This window comes from Triticum aestivum, chromosome 1B, assembly GCF_018294505.1.
Source record: "Triticum aestivum cultivar Chinese Spring chromosome 1B, IWGSC CS RefSeq v2.1, whole genome shotgun sequence".
In the NCBI taxonomy this organism is placed as follows: Eukaryota; Viridiplantae; Streptophyta; class Magnoliopsida; order Poales; family Poaceae; genus Triticum; species Triticum aestivum.
The window spans coordinates 96,632,403-96,641,515 of record NC_057795.1 but is presented as its reverse complement, the minus strand read 5'-3'; positions in this window follow the sequence as shown (position 1 = coordinate 96,641,515).

The window sequence follows — 9,113 nt, the reverse complement described above, 5'->3', positions numbered from 1 at the left end:
CTAGGGTTTCCAAGCCTAGGCGCAGGGGGGGCAAGAGGGGGAGCACCAGCCCACTAGGGGCTGGTTCCCCTCCCACTTCAGCCCACGGGGCCCTCCGTGATAGGTGGCCCCACCCGGTGGACCCCCAGGACCCTTCCGGTGGTCCCGGTACAATACCGGGTGACCCCGAAACTTTCTCGATGGCCGAAACAGCACTTCTTATATATAATTCTTTACCTCCGGACCATTCCGGAACTCCTCGTGACGTCCGGGATCTCATCCGGGACTCCAAACAACATTCGGTTTGCTGCATACTCATATTCATACAACCCTAGCGTCATCGAACCTTAAGTGTGTAGACCCAACGGGTTCGGGAGACATGCAGACATGACCGAGACGGCTCTCCGGTCAATAACCAACAGCGGGATCTCGATACCCATGTTGGCTCCCACATACTCCTCGATGATCTCATCGTATGAACCACGATGTCGAGGATTCAAGCAACCCCATATACTATTCCCTTTGTCAGATGGTATGTTACTTGCCCGAGATTCGATTATCGGTATCCCAATACCTCGTTCAATCTCGTTGCCGGCAAGTCACTTTACTCGTACCGTAATGCATGATCCCGTGACCAGACACTTGGTCACTTTGAGCTCATTATGATGATGCACTACCGAGTGGTCCCAGTGATACCTCTCCGTAATACGGAGTGATAAATCCCAGTCTCGATCCGTGTCAACCCAACAGACACTTTCGAAGATACCTGTAGTGCACCTTTATAGTCACCCAGTTACGTTGTGATGTTTGGTACACCCAAAGCACTCCTACGGTATCCGGGAGTTACACGATCTCATGGTCTAAGGAAGAGATACTTGACATAGGAAAAGCTCTAGCAAAACGAACTACATGATCTTGTGCTATGCTTAGGATTGGGTCTTGTCCATCACATCATTCTCCTAATGATGTGATCCCGTTATCAACGACATCCAATGTCTATAGTCAGGAAACCATGACTATCTGTTGATCAACAAGCTAGTCAACTAGAGGCTCACTTGGGACATGTTGTGATCTAAGTATTCACACGTGTATTACGATTTCCGGATAATACAATTATAGCATGAATAAAAGACAACTATCATGAACAAAGAAATATAATAATAATCCTTTTATTATTGCCTCTAGGGCATATTTCCAACAGTCTCCCACTTGCACTAGAGTCAATAATCTAGTTACATTATGATGAATCGAACACTCATAGAGTTCTGGTGTTGATCATGTTTTGCTCGCGGAAGAGGTTTAGTCAACGGATCTGCGACATTCAGATCCGTATGTACTTTGCAAATATCTATGTCTCCATCTTGAACGTTTTCACGGATGGAGTTGAAACGACGCTTGATGTGCCTGGTCTTCTTGTGAAACATGGGATCCTTGGCAAGGGCAATAGCTCCAGTGTTGTCACAGAAGAGAGTGATTGGCCCCGACGCATTGGGTATGACTCCTAGTCGGTGATGAACTCCTTCATCCATATTGCTTCATGCGCTGCCTCCGAGGCTACCATGTACTCCGCTTCACATGTAGATCCCGCCACGACGCTCTGCTTGCAACTGCACCAGCTTACTGCTCCACTATTCAACATATACACATATCCGGTTTGTGACTTAGAGTCATCCAGATCTGTGTCGAATCTAGCGTCGACGTAACCCTTTACGACGAGCTCTTCGTCACCTCCATAAACGAGAAACATGTCCTTTGTCCTTTTCAGGTACTTTAGGATATTCTTGACCGCTGTCCAGTGTTCCTTGCTGGGATTACTTTGGTACCTACCTACCAAAGTTACGGCAAGGTTTACATCTGGTCTGGTACACAACATGGCATACATAATAGATCCTATGGCTGAGGCACAGGGGATGACACTCATCTCTTGTTTATCTTTTGCCATGGTCGGGCATTGAGCCGAGCTCAATTTCACACCCTGCAATACAGGCAAGAACCCTTTCTTGCACTGATCCATTTTGAACTTCTTCAAAATCTTATCAAGGTATGTGCTTTGTGAAAGACCTATGAGGCGTCTCAATCTATCCCTATAGATTTTGATGCCTAATATGTAAGCAGCTTCTCCAAGGTCCTTCATTGAAAAACACTTATTCAAGTAGGCCTTAATGCTGTCCAAGAATTCTATATCATTTCCCATCAAAAGTATGTCATCTACATATAATATGAGAAATGCTACAGATCTCCCACTCACTTTCTTGTAAATGCAGGCTTCTCCATAAGTCTGCATAAACCCAAACGCTTTGATCATCTCATCAAAGCGAATGTTCCAACTCCGAGATGCTTGCACCAACCCATAAATGGATCGCTGGAGCTTGCATACTTTGTTAGCATTCTTAGGATCGACAAAACCTTCCGGCTGCATCATATACAACTCTTCCTTAAGATAACCGTTAAGGAATGCTGTTTTGACGTCCATCTGCCATATATCATAATCATAGTATGTGGCAATTGCTAACATGATTCGGACGGACTTAAGCTTCGCTACGGGAGAGAAAGTCTCATCGTAGTCAACCCCTTGAACTTGTCGATAACCCTTTGCAACAAGTCGAGCTTTATAGATGGTGACATTACCATCCGCGTCCGTCTTCTTCTTAAAGATCCGTTTGTTTTCTATCGCTCGCCGATCATCGGGCAAGTCAGTCAAAGTCCATACTTTGTTTTCATACATGGATTCTATCTCGGATTGCATGGCTTCTAGCCATTTGTTGGAATCTAGGCCAGCCATCGCTTCTTCATAGTTCGAAGGTTCACCATTGTCTAACAACATGATTTCCAGGATAGGGTTGCCATACCACTCTGGTGTGGAACGTGTCCTCGTGGACCTACGAAGTTCAGTAGCAACTTGATCCAAAGTACCTTGATCATCATCATTAATTTCCTCTCCAGTCGGTGTAGGCACCACAGGAACATTTTCCTGAGCTGCACTACTTTCCGGTTCAAGAGGTAGTACTTCATCGAGTTCTACTTTCCTCCCACTTACTCCTTTCGAGAGAAACTGTTTTTCCAGAAAGGATGCGTTCTTGGCAACAAAGATCTTGCCTTCGGATCTAAGGTAGAAGGTATACCCAATGGTTTCCTTAGGGTATCCTATGAAGACGCATTTTTCCGACTTGGGTTCGAGCTTTTCAGGTTGAAGTTTCTTGACATAAGCATCGCATCCCCAAACTTTTAGAAACGACAGCTTAGGTTTCTTCCCAAACCATAATTCATACGGTGTCATCTCAACGGATTTAGACGGTGCCCTATTTAAAGTGAATGTAGCTGTCTCTAGAGCGTATCCCCAAAATGATAGCGGTAAATCGGTAAGAGACATCATAGACCGCACCATATCTTATAGAGTGCGATTACGATGTTCGGACACACCGTTACACTGAGGTGTTCCAAGCGGCCTGAGTTGTGAAAGGATTCCACATTTCCTTAAGTGCGTACCAAATTCGTGACTTAAATATTCTCCTCCACGATCCGATCGTAAGAATTTTATCTTTCGGTCACGTTGATTCTCTACTTCATTCTGAAATTCCTTGAACTTTTCAAAGGTCTCAGACTTGTGTTTCATCAAGTAGACATACCCATATCTACTTAAGTCATCAGTGAGAGTGAGAACATAACGATATCCTCCGCGAGCCTCAACGCTCATTGGACCACACACATCAGTATGTATGATTTCCAATAAGTTGGTTGCTCGCTCCATTGTTCCGGAGAATGGAGTCTTGGTCATTTTGCCCATGAGGCATGGTTCGCATGTGTGAAATGATTCATAATCGAGAGACTCTAAAAGTCCATCAGCATGGAGCTTCTTCATGCGCTTGACACCAATGTGACCAAGGAGGCAGTGCCACAAGTATGTGGGACTATCGTTATCAACTTTACATCTTTTGGTATTCACACTATGAATATGTGTAACATTACGTTCGAGATTCATTAAGAATAAACCATTGACCATCGGGGCATGACCATAAAACATATCTCTCATATAAATAGAACAACCATTATTCTCGGATTTAAATGAGTAGCCATCTCGTACTAAACAAGATCCAGATACAATGTTCATGCTCAAACTTGACACTAAATAACAATTATTGAGGTTCATAACTAATCCCGTGGGTAAATGTAGAGGTAGCGTGCCGACGGTGATCACATCGACCTTGGAACCATTCCCGACGTGCATCGTCACCTCGTCCTTCGCCAGTCTCCGCTTATTCTGCAGCTCCTGCTGTGAGTTACAAATATGAGCAATGGCACCGGTATCAAATACCCAGGAGTTACTACGAGTACTGGTAAGGTACACATCAATTACATGTATATCACATATACCTTTAGTGTTGCCGGCCTTCTTGTCCGCTAAGTATTTGGGGCAGTTCCGCTTCCAGTGACCCTTCCCTTTGCAATAAAAGCACTCAGTCTCAGGCTTGGGTCCATTCTTTGACTTCTTCCCGGCAACTGGCTTACCAGGCGCGGCAACATCTTTGCCATCCTTCTTGAAGTTCTTCTTACCCTTGCCCTTCTTGAACTTAGTGGTCTTATTGACCATCAACACTTGATGTTCTTTCTTGATTTCAACCTCTGCTGACTTCAGCATTGAAAATACTTCAGGAATGGTCTTCACCATCCCCTGCATATTGTAGTTCATCACAAAGCTCTTGTAGCTCGGTGGGAGCGACTGAAGGATTCTGTCAATGACCGCCTTGTCCGGGAGGTTGATCTCCAGCTGGGACAGGCGGCTGTGCAACCCAGACATTTCGAGTATGTGCTCACTGACAGAACTGTTTTCCTCCATCTTACAACTATAGAACTTGTCGGAGACTTCATATCTCTCGACCCGGGCATGAGCTTGAAAAGCCATTTTCAGCTCCTCGAACATCTCATATGCTCCGTGTTGCTCAAAACACTTTTGGAGCCCCGGTTCTAAGCTGTAAAGCATGCCGCACTGAACGAGGGAGTAATCATCAGCATGTGACTGCCAAGCGTTCATAACGTCTTGGTTCTCTGGGATGGGTGCTTCACCTAGCGGTCCTTCTAGGACATATGATTTCTTGGCTGCTACAAGGATGATCCTCAGGTTTCGGACCCAGTCCGAATAGTTGCTGCCATCATCTTTCAGCTTGGTTTTCTCTAGGAATGCGTTGAACTTCATGTTGACATGAGCGTTGGCCATTTGATCTACAAGACATATTTTGCAAAGATTTTAGACTAAGTTCATGATAATTAAGTTCATCTAATCAAATTATTTAATGAACTCCCACTCAGATTGACATCCCTCTAGTCATCTAAGTGTTACACGATCCGAGTCGACTAGGCCGTGTCCGATCATCACGTGCGACGGACTAGTCATCATCGGTGAACATCTCCATGTTGATCATATCTTCCATACGACTGATGTTCGACCTTTCGGTCTCTTGTGTTCCGAGGCCATGTCTGTACATGCTAGGCTCGTCAAGTTAACCCTAAATGTTTTGCATGTGTAAAACTGTCTTACACCCGTTGTATGTGAACGTAAGGATCTATCACACCCGATCATCACGTGGTGCTTCGAAACGATGAACTTTAGCAACGATGCACAATTAGGGGGAACACTTTCTTGAAATTGTTATAAGGGATCATCTTATTTACTACCGCCATTCTAAGTAAACAAGATGCATAAAACATAATAAACATCACATGCAATTATATAAAGTAGTGACATGATATGGCCAATATCATATAGCTCCTTCGATCTCCATCTTCGGGGCTCCATGATCATCTTCGTCACCGGCATGACACCATGATCTCCATCATCATGATCTCCATCATCGTGCCTCCATGAAGTTGCTCGCCAACTATTACTTCTACTACTATAGCTAACGGCTTAGCAATAAAGTAAAGTAATTACATGGCGTTAAATCATTGACACGCAGGTCATACAATAATTAAGACAACTCCTATGGCTCCTACCGGTTGTCATACTCATCGACATGCAAGTCATGATTCCTATTACAAGAACATGATCTCATACATCACAATATATCATTCATCATTCATCACAACTTCTGGCCATATCACATCACATGACAATTGCTGCAAAAACAAGTTAGACGTCCTCTAATTGTTGTTGCATCTTTTACGTGGCTGCAATTGGGTTCTAGAAAGAACATTTTCTTACCTACGAATAACCATAACGTGATTTTTTTGTCAACTTCTATTTACCCTTCATAAGGACCCTTTTCATCGAATCCGCTCCAACTAAAGTAGGAGAGACAGACACCCGCTAGCCACCTTATGCAACTAGTGCATGTCAGTCAGTGGAACCTGTCTCACGTAAGCGTACGTGTAAGGTCGGTCCGGGACGCTTCATCCCACAATACCGCTGAAGCAAGAAAAGACTAGTAGTGGCAAGAAAGTTGACAAGATCTACGCCCACAACAGATTTGTGTTCTACTCATGCAATAGAGAACTACGCATAGACCTAGCTCATGATGCCACTGTTGGGGAACGTTGCATAAAATAAAAATTTTCCTACGTTCACCAAGATCAATCTATGAGTTCACCTAGCAACGAGAGAGAGAGACGCATCTACATACCATTTGTAGATCGCGTGCAGAAGCGTTCAAGAGAACGAGGTTGAGGTAGTCGTTCTCGTCGTGATCCTATCACCGGAGATCCTAGCGCCTAACGGACGGCACCTCCGCATTCAACACACGTACGGTCAGCGTGACGTCTCCTCCGTCTTGATCCAGCAAGGGGGAAGGAGAGGTTGATGAAGATCCAGCAGCACGACAGCGTGGTGGTGGATGCAGCAGAACTCCGTCAGGGCTTCGCCAAGCAACTGCGGGAGGAGGAAGAGGTGTAGCAGGGGAGGGAGGCGCCAAGACTTAGGGGTGCGGCTGCCCTCCCCCCTTCCTTTATATAGGCCCCCTAGGGGGGGGGGCGCCGTCCCTGGAGATGGGAATCTCCCAAGGGGGCGGCGGCCAGGGGGGTGGAGTGCCCCCAAGGCAAGTGGTGCGCCCCCACCCTAGGGTTTCCAACCCTAGGCGCAGGGGGGGGGCAAGGGGGGGTGTGCACCAGCCCACTAGGGGCTGGTTGCCCTCCCACTTCATCCCATGGGCCCCTCCGTGATAGGTGGCCCCACCCGGTGGACCCCCGGGACCCTTCCGGTGGTCCCGGTACAATACCGGGTGACCCCGAAACTTTCCCGATGGCCGAAACAGCACTTCCTATATATAATTCTTTACCTCCGGACTATTACGGAACTCCTCGCGACGTCCGGGATCTCATCCAGGACTCCGAACAACATTCAGTTTGCTGCATACTCATATTCATACAACCCTAGCGTCACCGAACCTTAAGTGTGTAGACCCTACGGGTTCGGGAGACATGCAGACATGACCGAGACGGCTCTCCGGTCAATAACCAACAGCGGGATCTCGATACCCATGTTGGCTCCCACATACTCCTTGATGATCTCATCGGATGAACCACGATGTCGAGGATTCAAGCAACCCCACATACTATTCCCTTTGTCAGACGGTATGTTACTTGCCCGAGATTCGATCATCGGTATCCCAATACCTCGTTCAATCTCGTTGCCGGCAAGTCACTTTACTCGTACCGTAATGTATGATCCCGTGACCAGACACTTGGTCACTTTGAGCTCATTATGATGATGCACTACCGAGTGGGCCCAGTGATACCTCTCCGTAATACGGAGTGACAAATCCCAGTCTCGATCCGTGTCAACCCAACAGACATTTTCGGAGATACCTGTAGTGCACGTTTATAGTCACCCAGTTACGCTGTGATGTTTGGTACACCCAAAGTACTCCTACGGTATCCGGGAGTTACACGATCTCATGGTCTAAGGAAGAGATACTTGACATAGGAAAAGCTCTAGCAAAACGAACTACACGATCTTGTGCTATGCTTAGGATTAGGTCTTGTCCATCACATCATTCTCCTAATGATGTGATCCCGTTATCAACGACATCCAATGTCCATAGTCAGGAAACCATGACTATCTGTTGATCAACGAGCTAGTCAACTAGAGGCTCACTAGGGACATGTTGTGGTCTAAGTATTCACACGTGTATTACAATTTCAGGATAATATAATTATAGCATGAATAAAAGACAACTATCATGAACAAAGAAATATAATAATAATCCTTTTATTATTGCCTCTAGGGCATATTTCCAACACCGATAACTTCCATTACGCCAGATGCGTCGGATAGTCTCCTGGAAGCGCTTCACGGCGCTTCCATGGATGAAGAGCACCATACTGTTATGAGTGTGGTGATTCAGAGGGTTCGGTCCGCCAAAAGCGGATTGACCAGAGCCTGTACCAGCCTCCTAACAGGCTTTGAGGTAAGTAATTAAAAGTTTGGGAAATTATCACCCGATAGACAGTAGCCCCTGATACTCTGTTTGGTGTTCAGAAAGAAAAGCCAAACGGAGGGTCAATTAAAATCCGCAGGAGTCTAATAGTAGGTGTCTATGTGAATAAGCAGGCAGTGCTGCTTGCCGCTGCTGCCCGCACAACGGAGGTCACCGGACTTAAACGGGACCTGGAGCAGGTCCAAGGAGAGCTCAGGCTCACGAAGAGGCAAATCGAAGAGAACAAAGATGAGTGATACCCCGTTCACATATCATAAAGAATAGACAAAATTGGTGATGCTAACAACAAAGCGTCATGATTTTGTAATAGGGGCCACGAGCGAAGTGGCGTCCCTGAAGAAAGCGCTATCCGAGGCCGAAAGCAAGGCGGCCATGGAGCGCATTGAGCGTGAAAAGCAAAATGCTAGGGTGGGCGAGGTACAGCAAGAGCTCCAGGAGCTCGGCAAGAAGTTCGAGTCCTTGGAGCGTGACTTCAAGACGAAGGAGTCTGAACTTGCGAAGGCCCTTTTGAGCATGAAAGATGCCAAGGCCGAAGCCGAAAAGGCCCAGCAGGAAATCCAGGCGGCCAAGAAGATAGCGGCGGGTAAGACATTCTTTATGCAAAGCAAGCATGTGGAGGAGACGTTTCTTTTACTTACCCGAATTCAGAGCTCTCCAGGGGCATTCACAAATCTGCCACGCAGCATATCAGATGCCGCGGAGTTCTAC